General features: G+C 43.8%; 1 protein-coding gene across 1 annotated transcript in view; it reads left to right on the top strand.

The window, feature by feature from the left end:
• The window catches only part of LOC144597790 (guanine nucleotide-binding protein G(I)/G(S)/G(O) subunit gamma-12-like), a 34,646-nt gene that overhangs the window by 7,655 nt on the left and 9,808 nt on the right, over positions 1–17,183 (top strand). The gene's annotated exons all lie outside the window — the stretch shown is intronic.

Consider the following 17,183-nt stretch of genomic DNA (forward strand, 5'->3'; position numbering starts at 1 on the left):
CACTTTTTAAACTTTAAAAATCACTTTCTAAAGTTTAAAAAATCACTTTTCCGTTCCCCTGGCGGTCAGCCATGTTCAATGTCACAATGGGAAACCAACAGGCCCACATGTACATCACAATGGGAACCCAACGCGTCCGTGCCTGCGCAGTTGGGGCCCGTTGATCTGATACTTACTTAAGATGGCCGCCGGATCCATGCATGCGCAGAACAAACGGATCTGCACCTGCGCAGTTGGGACCCATTGATCTAATACTTACGTAAGATGGCCACCAGATCCACGCGTGCACAGAACCCAACAGGTCCGCGCCCGTGCAGTTGGGGCCCAATGATGTTGGGGAGGGGGGGGGGGGGAGGGTAGGGTCGAAGACCAATGCAGGAGAGGTTTGGGGGAGTTTTGAGGGGGGGGTCTAGTGGGAGAGGGGGGCGGGATGGTGGGGGGAGGGGAGGGTGCTGGACCAATACAGGAGAGGTTTGGGGGAGTTTTAAGGGGGGAGGAGAGGGTGCTGGACCAATGCAGGAAACGTTTGGGCCCAACGAGTCCACTTGGTCTCGTATATAGTAAATAGTTGCGGCCCCAACACCAAGCCTTGCGGCACTCCATTCGCCACTGCCTGCCATTCTGAAAAGTACCTGTGTATTCCTACTCTTTGCTTCCTGTCTGCCAACCTATTCTCCTACCCCCAAAACCATGTGCTCTAATTTTGCCCACTAATCTCCTGTGTGGGACCATATCAAAGACTTTCTGAAGTCCAGGAAACTCGTCTGGAGAGCCTCATGACAGTGGTAGGGAAACTCATGTCAGTGATAGGGAAACTTTTGGAGAGAATTCTTTGTGATTGGATTTGCTCCCTTTTGAAAGAGAATGGGCTAATTAGGGACAGTCAGCATGTCTTTGTAAGTGGCAGGCTGTACCTCACTAACTTGATTGAGTTTTTTGAGATGATAAAGGAGATTGATGAAGGTAGGGCAGTGGATGTTGTGTACATGGATTTTAGAAAGGCTTTTTATAAGGTCTGTCATGGTAGGCTGAAGATTAAGATGTACCGGGTTCACAATGACTTGGTCATATGTATTTAGAACTGGTTTAGTCGTAGAAGACAGTTGTGATGGAAGATAGATATTCTGGCTGGAAGTCTGTGACCAGTGGCATTCCACAGGGATCTGTGCTGGGACCACTGCTGTTTGTGATATGTATAAATGACTCAGATGTACACGTAGATGGGTTGGTAAGTAAGTTTGCTGCCAACATAAAATTTGCAGACATTGAGGAAGGCAGTTGGAATATACAGCAGTATGAATAGAGAAATGGCAGATGGAGTTTAACCCGAGCAAGTCAAACTGTTGCACTTTGGGAGGTTGAATATAAGGAGAGAGTATATAGTTAATGGCAAGACCCTTAACAGCATTGGTATGCAAAGGGATCTTGGAGTCCAAGTTCATAGAGCTCAAAGTGGCAACACATGTTAATAGAGTGGTAAAGAAGGCATATGATGCCTGCATTACTAGGGGCATTGAGTACAAGTCAGGAAGTCATGATACAGCTCTATAGGACTTTGATTAGGCTGCATTCGGATTATTGCGTCCCATTACAGGAAAGATGTGAAAGCTTTGGAGAGGGGGCAGAGGATTTTACCAACATGCTGCCTGGATTAGAGGGCTTCAGCTACAGGGGCAGATTGGATAGACTTCAGTTGTTTTCTCTGAAACATCAGTTAAGGGGAGACTTGGTACAAGGATATATATTATGATGGGTATGGATAAAGTAGACAGTCAGAGCCTTTTTCCCAGGGTGGAAATGGGCATAGTTATAAGTTGGGTGGGGGAAAGTTTAATGGAGATGTGCAGGGCAAGTTTTTTTACAAAGGGTGGTGGGGTCCTGGAATGCTTTGCCTGGGGTGGTAGTGCAGGCATATACAATATTGGCGTGTAAGAGTCTTCTGGATAGGCACATGGATATGCGAACAAGAGGAGTTGAGTATAGGAGCAAAGAGGTCCTTCTGCAGTTGTACAGGGCCCTGGTGAGACCGCACCTGGAGTACTGTGTGCAGTTTTGGTCTCCAAATTTGAGGAAGGATATTCTTGCTTTGGGGGCGTGCAGCGTAGGTTTACTAGGTTAATTCCCGGAATGGCGGGACCATCATTTGTTGAAAGACTGGAGCGACTAGGCTTGTATACACTGGAATTTAGAAGGATGAGAGGGGATCTTATTGAAACATATAAGATTATTAAGGGGTTGGACATGTTAGAGGCAGGAAACATGTTCCCAATTTGGGGGAGTCCAGAACCAGGGGCCACCGTTTAAGAATAAGGGGTTGGCCATTTAGAACGGAGATGAGGAAAAACTTTTTCAGTCGGAGAGTTGTAAATCTGTGGAATTCTCTACCTCAGAAGGCAGTGGAGGCCAATTCTCTGAATGCATTCAAGAGAGAGCTAGATAGAGCTCTTAAGGATAGCGGAGTCGGGGGGTATGGGGAGAATGCAGGAATGGGGTACTGATTGAGAATGATCAGCCATGATCACATTGAATGGTGGTGATGGCTCGAAGGGCCGAATGGCCTACTCCTGCACATATTGTCTATTGTCTAAAGCAGAACCATGTGTGGAATAAAATTTGAATAATCTGCAATCCCATTAGGTTTACTAGGTTAATTCCCGGAATGGCGGGACTGTCATATGTTGAAAGACTGGAGCGACACGGCTTGTATACACTGGAATTTAGAAGGATGGGAGGAGATCTTATCAAAACGTATAAGATTATTAAGGGGTTGGACACGTTCGAGGCAGGAAACATGTTCCCAATGTTGGGGGAGTCCAGAACAAGGGGCCACAGTTTAAGAATAAGGGGTTGGTCCATTTAGAACTGAGATGAGGAAAAACTTTTTCAGTCAGAGTTGTGAATCTGTGGAATTCTCTGCCTCAGAAGGCAGTTGAGGCCAATTCTCTGAATGCATTCAAGAGAGAGCTAGATAGAGCTCTTAAGGATAGCGGAGTCAGGGGGTATGGGGAGAAGGCAGGAACAGGGTACTGATTGAGAATGATCAGCCATGAATGGCGGTGCTGGCTCGAAGGGCCGAATGGCCTCCTCCTGCACCTATTGTCTATTGACATTGTGGGCCAAAGCACTTGTTACTGTGCTGTACTGTTCCATGTTGAAATATTTTTAACTGCAACTCTCAGATCTGCTCCTCTTCTATCGCTTCCCACTGAGTCACTCTGAACTCTTGCACGTTCTTTAGCAATTGAAGCAATCAAGCAACTCACTACCTGCCACGCTTTGTCATTCCCCTCCACTCTTCCAGCTTTCTTCCCCCCCCCCCCCCCCCCCCCCCCATGATCAATCTGAAGAAGAGTCCGACCGGCTCAAAGTCAGCTGTTCAAGGTCTACGGGGATTTGCCTTGGCCCACTGGGTTACTCCAGTATTTTGCATCTAAATTATGCATATGAACCATTGTTTATATTTGATCCGTGTGCAAGACTTCAGGTCGAAGAGAACGACCGTGCTAGGAAGTGTTTTTTTGACATTAAGTGCAAGAAAAAAAAATCACATTATGCTCAAAAACACAAGAAGTTTGTACTTCTACGAATGACCTAAATTTGGCAATAATGTGAGCATGAGATAATGTTTTGGTCTGTTCTCATTATTTGGTGCCTAGATTAACTTTTTCTCCGTGTTGTGCAACAGTAATAAGGAATGGCTTCATTATGCAGTACTGTTTGAATATGATGTGTTCATTTTTAATCCTCAAAGCTCTAAACTAAATGTCACAGTAAACCTCAATTGCTTGATTCAACACAGGGTGAAGGATGAGATTTCTCAATCTCCACGACAATCTTCCTTATCCTCTCCTAAAATTAGTTGTCTCCAAAATCTTGCCTCTGCTATCATATCCTCTTGTGTAAATTCATGGTTATTCCTCAATCTTCTTGTCTCAATTGTTAACCCTCAAAATGTAGTCCCTTACCAGTTTATCAGTAATGACTGCCAGCATTTCGCTGAAACCTACATTAAGATCCAAATAATCCATCTAAATCTGTGTTTTTTGGTTGTCTGGTTTGTGTGGTTTTAAAAGCCAAACTCATAATTTGGTTTTACTGACCTGATAGCAGAAATAATTTGGTCTTTGAAATTAGTAAACCGTTTTTGCTGCATGTGTATTTGTCATCCAGCTGATTCTTCTCGACACGTGTTCGGAAGCAACATGCGACTTGTTCATTTGCATGGCACTGTTGAATTTTATTTGAAGTTGCATTTTTTTCCCAGTTATTAAGTTAAACTATGTTCTCATTATCCCGTTCTTATATAAATACTAATCCTTTACTGTTGAGAGTTTTAGATTACTGGTGCATTTAGTAGTTAGTGCAAATCTTGTGGGTGTACTATTTGTCATGGTTAGATGCTATCAATACACTGAAATCCTGTTTACAATTTATTGCAGTTGATAACATGGAGAATAATCACACTTCAAAAGCAGAAATTTTAGGATTTGTTGACATTTGTGATTGAATTGGCATTACACAATTTGCTTACAACTATTGTATCTGCATTATTCTGAAAAATGAACTCTTATTCCAAAAAGGTAAAAAATAAATTGGATGGTATTCTGGATCTGTTCCATCCAGTGAATGATTGCCTAATAACTATAGTAGGATTGTTAGTCCTGACTTTATTTGTTCACCTAAATCTGTTGATGGATAAAACAAAGTTCCCACTTTGGGTTAGGAATCATGCTTCCTTGCTGTAATCCACATGAAACTCCAGCCCCACACTACATCAGTGAATCAATTATGAGGACAATAAATGGAGTGTCAGCCATGCTCACATCCTCAGAATAAATAAAAGCTTTGGTGCTGGTTGTGTATACTTAAAACATTTGGATATTTTTCCTCTGTGTTCAGTATTACCCTCTTCTCTTATGCAAAACTGTATTTATCAACGGTTAACATTATTTGGTGTTATAATTCTTCAAGGAATGGGTGACGTTTCTCTGTGAGGAAGGGTCTCAACCTGAAAAGTCATCCATTCCTTCTCTCCAGATATGCTGCCTGTCCCTTTGAGTTCTCCAGTATTTTGTCTTTCTTTGATTTAAGCCAGCATCTGCAGTTCCTTCCTACACATGCTGATGAAAGGTCTTTAACCTGAAATGTTAACTGTTTCTCTTTCCATAGTTGTTGCCTAACCAGCTAAGTGTTTCCAGCATTTTCTATAGACAATAGGTGCTGGAGGAGGCCATTCGGCCCTTCGAGCCAGCACCGCCATTCAATGTGATCATGGCTGATCATTCTCAACCAGTACCCCGTTCCTGCCTTCTCCCCATACCCCCTGACTCTGCTATCCTTAAGAGCTCTATCCAGCCTATTTGGCTTTAAATAGGTTCTTTGATTAACACCTGTGGTGTGTGTGTGAAATGAGCTGCCAGGTGAGATAGTTGAGGCAGGTATTATAACAACATTTAAAAGGCATTTAGACAGGTAGATGGATAGGAAAGGTTTAGAGGGATACTAGACCAAGTGGACCCGCTGGGCCCAAACATCTCCTGCATTGGTGCAGTACCCTTTCCTCCCCCCTGCCCCCTCACCCCTTCCCCCCCCCCCCCCCTGCCCCCTCACCCCTCCCCCCCTCACCCCTTCCCCCCCACCCCTGTCCCCTCCCCCCTGCCCTTTCCTGCCCCCTTCCCCCTCAAACCCCCTTATCCCCCCCCTCCCTCCCTAAGAGATAGATTTAAACTTTAAAATGTGAATAACTTTAAAAATATAACACCGATTTCAATGAAACTTCTTCCATTAGCACCAAAGGGTTGATGGTGAGTAAGGTGGGCCTAAAATTGTCGTACTATCGTGTACTGTTTTGGCTGTAGTCAGGAACAAACAAACAAGAGTTTTAGTATATAGATAGATGGGCCAAATGTGGGCAGATGGATAAATGTAGATGGGGCATCTTGGTCGGCATGGACAAATTGCGCTGGGGTGCCTTTGCCGTGCTGTATGACTCACCAATTTGTCAAGATTTGTATGTGTACAGATTTGACTTCGTTTCTAATCGCATAAAATGAAGAGGATATCCCTATATCTATTTTAGATCAAAATAAATGAATTGCTTCTTCCTCTGGTTGCCATAAATCGCCCTACTTAATGGTATTAAATTCAGCATTGTACACACAATTTTCTAGTCTTTCATTGGAGTAAACAGTGTACATTGAGAAAAGCCAAGGACCATCAGCAGATATTTGGAGGTCATCTAATTATTCAATTTCCTTGCGACTGAATACTAATCCATGTCTTGAGACTATTTGTGATTCCATTTTTACTCGGCGACATAGAATCGTTTAGCATGGAAATTTGGATGAGATTGTTCTGGGGAAGATTAGTAAGTTTGCAGATGACGCTAAAGGGTGTGGTATTGCAGATAGCAAAGATGGTTATCAGAAATTGCAGCAGAATTTTGATTGATTGGGCAGGTGGGCTAAGAAATGGTTGATGGAGTTTAATACAGAGAAGTGCAAGGTGTTGCATTTTGGGAAGTCTAACCAGGGCAGGACCAAAGATACTAGAGGAGCAAGATAGACCACTCGACCCTAAAAACCGTAGTATGGCATGGCTCCAATTTAGTAGGCAGAAACTTGCAGAAACATTTAAAAAGAAAAATAACAAAAATCTATGAATTGATAGATGAGATATATTCTGCATTTTAATGGTGGCATCATACATACTGTTCCCCCAAAACACGGATTACAGTGCAAGAGGCATAGCGAACGGTAGGTTTTGCCTCCTATAATGGGGGCCGTTACGCTCCTTTCGTACTACACATCAGTATAGGCGACTTTAACGGTGGTCCATCTTGTTCCTCTAGTATCTTTGGGCAGGACCAACACAGTGAATGGCAAGACTCTGGAGATTGTTGTGGAGCTGAGGGATTTAGGAATGCAGGTACATAATTCCTTGGAAGTGGTATCACAGGTAGTTGGGATGGTCAAGACAACTTTTGGCACATTGGTCTTCATCAGTCAGTATTGAATGTAGAACTTAGAAGGTCATCTTACAGTTGTACAATACATTAGCGAGGCCACATTTGGAGTATAGTGTTCAGTTATGGTCACTATTATAGGAAAGCTGTTAAGCTGGAAAGGGTGCAGAAAAGATTTACGAGGATGTTGCCATGACTCGAGGGTCTGAGTTATAGAGAGAGGTTGAGCAGGCTAGGTGCAGGAGAATGAAACGTGATCTTATAGAGGTGTATAAGATCATGAGAGGAGGAGATGGGGAAATGCACGATCTTTTACATGGAGTAGGCGAATCAAGAACCAGAGTACATGTTTAAGATGGGGGGGGGGGGTTTAATAGGAACCTGAAGGGCAACTTTCTTTTACGCAAAGGGTGATGGGTGTATAGAAGGAGGTAGTTGATGCAGGTACTATCACTTCATTTAAAAAATATTTGGACAGGTACCTGTATAGGATAGGTTTAGAGGAATAATGGCCAGATGCAGGCGTGGCATTAGTGTAGATGGGGCATATTGGTCGGCATGGGGAAGATGGGCCGAAAGGTCTGTTTCTACGCTGTATGACTCAGATTCTATTTGTCCTTTTCTACAAATTTCACTGTAAAGGCTTCACTCAGTGGATTGACATTTACATATTGATTGGTAGTAATTGCCAAACACTCACTGTGACAGGAAATTAATTTTTATATCTGAAGTCTCACCATTTCAGAAAACTTACTGCTTTTTTGAGGGCTTAATATTTCACAATCTCCACTCCAATTTTCTCCACCACCTACTTCATGTTCTCATGAGCTTCACTCAGCCCTTTTCCAAATCTCTTAACAGTGTAAGTGTTTTTTTTCTGAAATTGTACAATTCACTGGCCACTAGATGATGCTGATTGACTGGATAATTTTCCTACAATGTACAATGCTGATTGTAGATTTCATTCCTACCATGTCAATTGAGTAACATTTTGTATTTGAATAACAGAAAACATAGAAACATAGAAAATAGGTGCAGGAGGAGGCCATTCGGCCCTTCGAGCCAGCACCGCCATTCATTGTGATCATGGCTGATCATCCACAATCAGTAACGTGTGCCCAACTTCTCCCCATATCCCTTGATTCCACTACCCCCTAGAGCTCTATCTAACTCTCTCTTAAATTCATCCAGTGATTTGGCCCCCACTGCCCTGTGTGGCAGAGAATTCCACATATTCATAACTCTGGGTGAAAAAGTTCTTTCTCACCTCAGTTTTAAATGGCCTCCCCTTTATTCTAAGGCTGTAGCACCTGGTTCTGGACACCCTCAACATTGGGAACATTTTTCCTGCATCTAGCTTGTCCAGTCCTTTTATAATTTTATATGTCTCTATAAGATCCCCTCTCATCCTTCTAAACTCCAGTGAATACAAGCTTAGTCTTTTCAATCTTTCCTCATATGACAGCCCCGCCATCCCAGGGATCAATTTCATGAACCTACGCAGCACTGCCTCAATTATAAGGATGTCCTTCCTCAAATTAGGAGACCAAAACTGTACACAATACTCCAAATGTGGTCTTACCAGGGCCCTATACAACTGCAGAAGAACCTCTTTATTCTTATACTGAAATCCTCTCGTTATGAAGGCCAACATGCCATTAGCTTTCTTCACTGCCTGCTGTACCTGCATGCCAACTTTCAGTGACTGGTGTACAAGGACACCCAGGTCTCGCTGCACTTCTCCCTTACCTAACCTGACACCATTGAGATAATACTCTGCCTCCTTGTTTTTGCCGCCAGAGTGGATAACCTCACTTTTATCTACATTATACTGCATCTGCCATGCATCTGCCCACTCACTCAACCTGTCCAAGTCACCATGCAACCTCCTAACATCCTCTTCGCAATTCACACTGCCACCCAGCTTTGTGTCATCTGCAAACTTGCTAGTGCTACTTCTAATTCCTTCGTCCAAATCATTAATATATATGGTAAACAGTTGCGGCCCCAACACCGAGCCCTGCGGCACTCCACTCGCCACTGCCTGCCATTCTGAAAAGGTCCCGTTTACTCCTACTCTTTGCTTCCTGTCTGCCAACCAATTCTTTATCCATGTCAACACCCTACCCCCAATACCATGTGCTCTAATTTTGCTCACCAATCTCCCGTGTGGGACCTTTTCAAAGGCTTTCTGAAAGTCTAGATACATTACATCCACTGACTCCCCTTCATCCATTTTACTTGTCACATCCTCAAAAAATTCCAGAAGATTAGTCAAGCATGATTTCCCTTTCATAAATCTTGGACTTATCCTTTTCCTTTTACTGCTATCCAAATACCTCGTTAATAATTGACTCCAGCATCTTCCCCACCACCGATGTCAGGCTAAGTGGTCTGTAATTCCCCGTTTTCTCTCCCGCTCCTTTCTTGAAAAGTGGGATAACATTAGTTATCCTCCAATCATAGAAACATAGAAAATAGGTGCAGGAGTAGGCCATTCGGCCCTTCGAGCCTGTCCATTCAATATGATCATGGCTGATCATCCAACTCAGTATCCCGTACCTGCCTTCTCTCCATACCCCCTGATCCCTTTAGCTACAAGGGCCACATCTAACTCCCTCTTAAATATAGCCAATGAATTGGCCTCAACTACCTTCTGTGGCAGAGAATTCCACAGATTCACCACTCTCTGTGTGAAAACAAACTTTTCATCTCGGTCCTAAAAGACTTCCCCCTTATCCTTAAACTGTGACCCCTTGTTCTGGACTTCCCCAACATCGGGAACAATCTTCCTGCATCTAACCTGTCCAACCCCTTAAGAATTTTGTAAGTTTCTATAAGATCCCCCCTCAATCTTCTAAATTCCACAGGAACTGATCCTTAATCTATTGAACATTGGAAAATGATTACCAATGCATCCACTATTTCTAGAGCCACCTCCCTGAGTACCCTAGGATGCAAACCGTCAGGCCCTGGGGATTTATCATCCTTCAGTCCCATCAGTCTACCCAAAACTATTTCTCGCCTAATGCCAATTTCTTTCAGTTCCTCTATCCCTCTAGATCCTCTGTCCTCTAGTACATCTGGGAGATTGTTTGTGTCTTCCTTAGTGAAGATGGATCCGAAGTACCTGTTCAATTCTTCTGCCATTTCCTTGTTACCCATAATAATTTCACCCGTGTCTGCCTTCAAGGGATCCACATTTGACTTTGCTACTTTTTTTCTCTTAACATATCTAAAGAAGCTTTTACGGTCCTTCTTTATATTCTTGGCCAGCTTCCCCTCGTACGTCATCTTTTCAGCCCGTATTGCCCGTTTTGTTACCTTCTGTTGTCCTTTGAAAGTTTCCCAATCCTCTGGCTTCCTGCTACTCTTTGCTGTGTTATACATCTTTTCTTTTAGTTTTATTCCATCCCTAACTTCCCTTGTCAGCCATGGTTGCCTCCTACTCCCCATAGAATCTTTATTTTGCTTTGGAATTAAATGATCCTGCATCTTCTGGATTATACCCAGAAATTCCTGCCATTGCTGTTCCACTGTCATTCCCGCTAGGGTCCCTTTCCAATCGACCTTGGCCAGCTCCACTCTCATGCCTTCATAGCCCCTTTTGTTCAACTGCAACACTGACACTGGTTTTACGTTTGTGAATCGATGCTGTAAAAATATGCAAACTAATTCAAAGCTGCACCATTAAAGTACTTTTTCTTGATCTTGTTAATGTCTGTAATACGATGCCATTTGTTTTAAAATCTCTACTCTAGAACGTTTTCGGTTTCTAGACTGTTTGGGTGGAGAATCTTCCATATGTGGACCATGATGTTTCTGAATTAAAATCTATCCTAGTTTCTGTTTACATATTTTTAGATACATAATAATAAAGACAAATTTTTGATATTGTTTGACATCCTGTAATATTCAACAAATCAGTCTGAAGAAGGGTCTCGACCTGAAATGTCACTCATTCCTTCTCTCCAGAGATGCTGTCCCGCTGAGTTACTCCAGCATTTTGTGTCAATCTTTGATTTAAACCACCATCTGCAGTTCCCTCCTACTCATCCCCTTAAGTGATATATTGAACATATTTAAAATACGGAGCCTTTAGCAGCATCCCAGAGAGGTTCCTTGGCATCTAGGAAATTGACAAGACTAACAAATTCTAGTGTCAGAGTTCTAGAGTAACTCAGCAGGTCAGGCAGCACCTCTGGAGGACATGGCTGGGCAACATTTTGGGTTGGGGCTCTCGTTCAGACCTATTGTAGTAGGGGGGAGGGGAGAAAGCTGGAAAAGAATTGCAGGGAAGCATAAAACCAGACACGTGATAGGTAGGTAAAGGTGACGGGCAGATGGATGAACAAAGGCTAGAAACGAAAGTAAGTCAAAAGAGTGGCCAAAGGTGCCGAAAGGGTGTCAGATAAGGAGAGGAGTGAAATGTAAACCCAGAGGGAATGATATAGGTGGGAGGAGGGGTGGATGAAGAAAACCAGGGGGTTTGAGATTGGGATGCACACTGGAGTGCAGGGCACAAGAAAGGAGGTGGAAGAGGTGTTACCAGGATGGTGTGTTGCCTCCCTGGTGCCAGTTGCAGGATGTCTTGGTTCCCTGAAAGTGGTGTCACAAGTGAGGAACTCTATTGGCATGTTGGTCGTCTTTAGCCAGTTAATTAAGTAGAGTAGTTGGGCTATTCATATTACAGTGTGCAAGACAACGGCAAGGCATCATTTAGAGTATTGTGTTCAGTTTTTTGTCATCCTGTCATAGAGTGGGTGTTATTGTTGGAAAGAGCACATTTGCCATTTGCCCAACCTGTCCAAGTCCTTCTGCGGATTCCCTGCTTTCTCAACGCTTCCTGCCCCTCTGCCTATGTTGATGCCACCCACAAAGCCATCAATTCCATCATCCAGATCACTAACATATAACGTGAAAATAGTGGACCCAGCGCCGAACATCACTGACAGCTAAACAGAAGATACCTCCTTTAATTCCCATTTTTTGTTGTCTGCCAGTCAGCCAATCTTCTATCCATGCTAATACCTTGCCTCTAATACCATTGGCTCTTATCTTGTTTAGCAACCTCAGATGTGGCACCATGTTGAAAGGGTTTTTTTGGTCAAAGGGGAAAAAACATGAACCAAATATTTATGCATATTTATATTTGATGTATACACAATTGCACCAGAAAAGCAAGCCACATGAAAACAAGCTATGTTTTCATACATTATCCCTAATCAATTGCACAGTTGTTCAGCAGCCTGAAGGTTTTACTGTTGTTAAAAGGTAATCAATGTATATAGTGAACATATAGAAAATCGTGACCATTATTGAAGCAAATTGCTTATGTTTCAGATATTGCCAAGAACAGACAAATGAATAGACTAATACAGAATAACATCTGTGGATATAATAATAATAATAATAATGCATTACATTTATATAGCGCTTTTCAAACACTCAAAGACGCTTTACAGGGATTTCTAGAACATAGAGAAGTGAATAAATAGATAAATAAGTAAACGAACAGTGAGACAGAAGGTGAGGTGACCTTCAGTGGTTGAAGGCAGTGCTGAAGAGGTGAGACTTCAGTGATGTTTTGAATGTGGTGAGTGAGGAGGAGTCTCTGACGGTTTGGGGTAGTGAGTTCCATAGGGTGGGAGCAGCCATGGAGAAAGCCCTGTCCCCCCAGGATCTGAGTTTGGTCCGGATGGGGGGGGACAGGAGATTGGCAGCAGCAGAGCGGAGGGTGCAGGTGGGAGTGTGCCTGTGGAGGAGGTCAGTCAGGTAGGATGGGGCCAGGTTATGGAGGGCTTTGTAGGTCATGAGGAGGATTTTGTATTGGATTCTCTGGGGGATGGGGAGCCAGTGGAGTTTGTAAAGGACGGGGGTGATATGGTCACGGATCGGGGAGTGGGTGAGTAGTCGGGCAGCGGAGTTTTGAATGTATTGAAGTTTACTGATGATTTTTGAGGGTGAGCCATAGGTGACGGGAGGTGATGAAGGCGTGGATGAGGGTTTCTGCAGCTGTGAAGGAGAGGGATGGACGGAGACGGGCAATGTTTTTGAGGTGGAAGAAGGCTGTCTTTTTGATGTGTTTGTCGAAGGAGAGGGTTTGATCAAAGATGATTCCAAGATTCCGGATGTGAGGGGAGGTGGATACTGGGAGATCATCAATATTGAGGATGAAGTTTTGGGTGGATTTGGTGAGCGTTTTTGGACCAATGATGATGATTTCAGATTTGTTAAAGTTGAGTTTGAGGAAATTTGATTGAAGCCAAGATTTTATTTCAGAGATGCAGTTTGTCAGTGTAGAGTGTGTGCTGGTGGAGATTGACTTGGTGGAGATGAGGAGCTGGATATCATCGGCGAAGCAGTGGAAGTTGAGACCATGACGGCGGATTAATTGACCAAGGGGGAACAGGTAGAGGATGAAGAGGAGGGGGCCAAGGACTGAGCCTTGGGGGACACCTTGGGGGAGGGGAGCGGTGGGGGATTTACAGTTGTTAATGGAGATGAACTGGTGCCTGTCAGAGAGGTAAGATTTGAACCAGGATAGGGCTGTGCCGGTGATGTTAAAGGAGGTTTCAAGTCGGGTGAGGAGAATGGAGTGATTTATGGTGTCAAAGGCTGCGCTGAGGTCAAGTAGGATGAGGATGTTGAGGTTGCCAGCGTCGGAGGAGAGGAAAAGGTCGTTTGTGATTTTGAGGAGCGCAGTTTCAGTACAGTGGTTGGAGCGGAATCCGGATTGGAAAGTTTCATACAGGTTATTGGTAGAGAGGTGGTATTTGAGTTGGGAAGCTACAGCACGTTCCAAAACTTTGGACAGAAATGGTAGGTTGGAGATTGGTCTGAAGTTGTTTGGGGTGTCAGGGTTGAGACCAGGTTTTTTCAGAATGGGGGTGACAGCAGCGATTTTGAGGGATGGCGGGACGATGCCAGTGGACAGGGAGGAGTTTATTGTTGCAGTGATAAGTGGAGAGAGAGAGCAGGAAGGGCAGGCCTTGACAAAGCTGGAGGGGATGGGGTCCAGAGAGCAGGTGGCAGTTTTTATTCCTGTGAAGAGGTCAGAGAGGTCGGTGGTGGAGACTGGGGAGAACTGAGGCAGGGGTTGACAGGATAAGGGGGGGTGGTTTGAGGGGGAGCAGGTGCGTTGGTGGTTAAGGTGCTGTAGATGCTGTCTATTTTGCTTTGGAAGAATGAAAGGAAAGTGGTGCATTTGTCAACTGTGAATGATTGGGAGATGGTGTCCAGGGGGCTGAGGAGTTTGTTTATTGTAGAGAAGAGTGCTTTTGGGTTTCCGGAGCCAGAGTGAATTATTTGAGAGTAGTAGGTGGAGTGGGCGCGGGAGAGGGCATCTTTGTAGTGCTGCAGGTGGTCTTTGTAGGCTTGGGAGTGAATTGTGAGACCTGTTTTGTTGCGGAGTCTTTCAAGTTGGCGGGCATGAGTTTTCATCATGCGGAGTTCGGGGGTAAACCAGGGAGCAGAGTGGGTGAAGGAAACTGTTTTGGTTTTTATAGGTGCAAGCTGGTCGAGGCAGGAGGAGAGAGTGTGGTTGTAGTAGTCAGTGAGGTCAGAGGGGCTGTGGAGGTCAACGAAGGGAGAGGCGGACATTATTTCAGAGAGGGAGGATGAGAGCGAGGTAGGTGAAACAGTTCAGTTTACGGAAGTTGATTTTGCGTTTTTGCCTTGGAGCTGGGGTGGGAATGTTGACGGACATGGTGATGGCTAAGTGATCAGAGAGGGTGGGGTCGGAGCCAGAGAGGTGATGTAGATTTAGTCCAGTGGAGCAGACAAGGTCCAGAATGTGCCCACGGTTATACACTTTTAAAGCCTTTTATGACATTAACCCTAGTTGTTACCTTTGATCATATATTTTAGTTTCTCTCGCTCAGAGATTATATTTGGCAAAATTCTATTACATCTTTGTTATCTCTCACATGCAAATTATAATCCTTTTAGCAGTCATGTTTTTGTTTGTGTAACAAAAGTACAAGTTCATCAGCTGTACCTTTGAATATTTGCATAACTGATTATGTAATAATTTTTTTAAGTGGTTTAAAACAAAGAAACTGCCTGCAGATGATACACTCCCTCCTGCCCCACCCATTTTCTTTTTTTTTTTGCTCACTTTTGTTGGTATTAAGTTCCACACCAGGCATCCGAAAACTTGTTTGTTTTCTTTCGCGGATGAGCTGAAAATGAAACCATCCAAGAGCTGTTCAAGGACAACACTTGACATGCCTGATATTCACACACACACACACACACACACATATATATTTTCAAGCAGGGATCAATGGATAGCTTTCAACAAAAGAACAGGAGGGGTGTGGGGAGAGTGGGTACAGATATGAATCTGCACCTATTTTCCAAATGTCCGATTACCTTTCCAACAGTGATCTTTGGATCCAAGGCATAATAGAGAGAGAGAGAGAGAGAGAGAGAGAGGTGAGTCACAGCTACTGATGGCAATTTGTAATTAATACTTAGAGATAATTGGAACAGAAAATTAAAATGTTTTTATAAATTACAATTTACAATTACAGACTCCAGAGGAGAACAAATTCCAAGCATCAGCATCTTTGCTTATGAATTCAGGGGCATTTGCTTCATGAAGGAGTCGAGCAGACTAAGCAACACTATAAAGAGCTAGCACAAACACATTGGACCAAATAGCTTCTGCTGTGCAATGCTTTTATGATATACCTATCTAAGGGAGGGGTTAGGACAAGGACATCATGAATTAAGTAGAGTTAGTCGGCTGTCTAAATTGAGTACAAAACAGACTGCTGGAGGAACTTTGGTCAATCAACAACTGTGGAGGGAAATGAATAGGTGACTTTTCAGTTCAGGGCCCTTGACAGTTTAGTTTGGGGCCCATGAAATTTTGTTTGGGACCATGTGTGTCCCCATTTTCATCCACAGATGCTGCCTGACCCTCTGAGTTCCTCCAGCAGTCTGTTTTGTGCTCAAGGATTTAACTTTGCAGTCTTGTGTGTCTCTTGTCTAATGGGGCTTATTTTACATTGTTTTAATTCCTCAAAAAATGGCTGCTGTACCCAATGGTTTTATCTTTGTACCACAATCTGGGCCCATCCCTATTTTATAACATAAGTAATCTGAAAGGACGGCACAGTGGTGCAGTTGGTAAAGCTGCTGCATCATAGCACCAGAGACCCAGGTTCAATCCTGACTTCGGGTGCTGTGTGTGTGGAGTTTGCACGTTATCTCTGTGATCATGTGGGTTTCCTCTGGGTGCTCTAGTTTCCTCCCATGTCTCAATGATGTGCAAGTTGAGGTTAATTGGTTTCTGCATATTGTTCCGAGTGTGTTGGGAGTGGATGTGTAAGTGGGATAACAGAACTAGTGTATATGGATGATTGATAGTCAGTGTGGACTTGTTGGGCCGAAGGGCCTGTTTCCATGCTGTATCTCCAAATTAAATTTAACTAAACCAATCTGGGATGCTAAAGTTAATCATCCAGTTTTGCTCTGTGTAGGATTAACTGACTGCACAACACAGGAAAACAAACTTCAGAACCTGAATGTCTTTTTTTTTCCTTCATTGCACACATGAAATATTAGTTTTGCCTACTTAAATACTCTTTGGTCCCAGGACAAAACCCTCCATAACTCAACTGGTCACCCACCTCCAGCCTGATTATTGTCCTTGTACTACAGCCTACTACCTCAATCAGTAAGCCAGTTCTGAATGCATATGGCGTCCGAGACCGGGTGTAATTCTCACTAAAGGAACTATGTATGGGGAGTTCATTGCTTCTACTCTGGGGCTGTAGAGAGCATCCTGTCCGGCAACATTACAGTCTGGTTTGGGAACAGCTCTGCCCAGGACAGGATGGCCCTGCAGAGAGTAGTGCGTTCGGCAGAACGCACCATGGGAACTACACTCGTCCCCCTGCAGGACCTATACATCAGGAGGTGCAGATCCAGAGCAAGCAAGATCATGAGGGACCCCTGCCACCCCAGTAACGGACTGTTCCAGATGCTACGGTCAGGCAAACGCCTCCGCTGTCACGCTGTGAAAACGGAGAGGATGAGACGGAGCTTCTTCCCACAGGCCATCAGGACTGTCAACTTTGATAACCCCAGAGACTAAATTTTTGTCGACACTTTTTGTGCTATGTTTAGTAACTTATTAACTTTATTTATATGCTGTAACTGTAATTATTTTTGTGCACAACCCGCAGGCATTGCCACTTTCATTTCA

Source organism: Rhinoraja longicauda, chromosome 11 (genome assembly GCF_053455715.1).
Source record: "Rhinoraja longicauda isolate Sanriku21f chromosome 11, sRhiLon1.1, whole genome shotgun sequence".
Taxonomy (NCBI): Eukaryota; Metazoa; Chordata; class Chondrichthyes; order Rajiformes; family Arhynchobatidae; genus Rhinoraja; species Rhinoraja longicauda.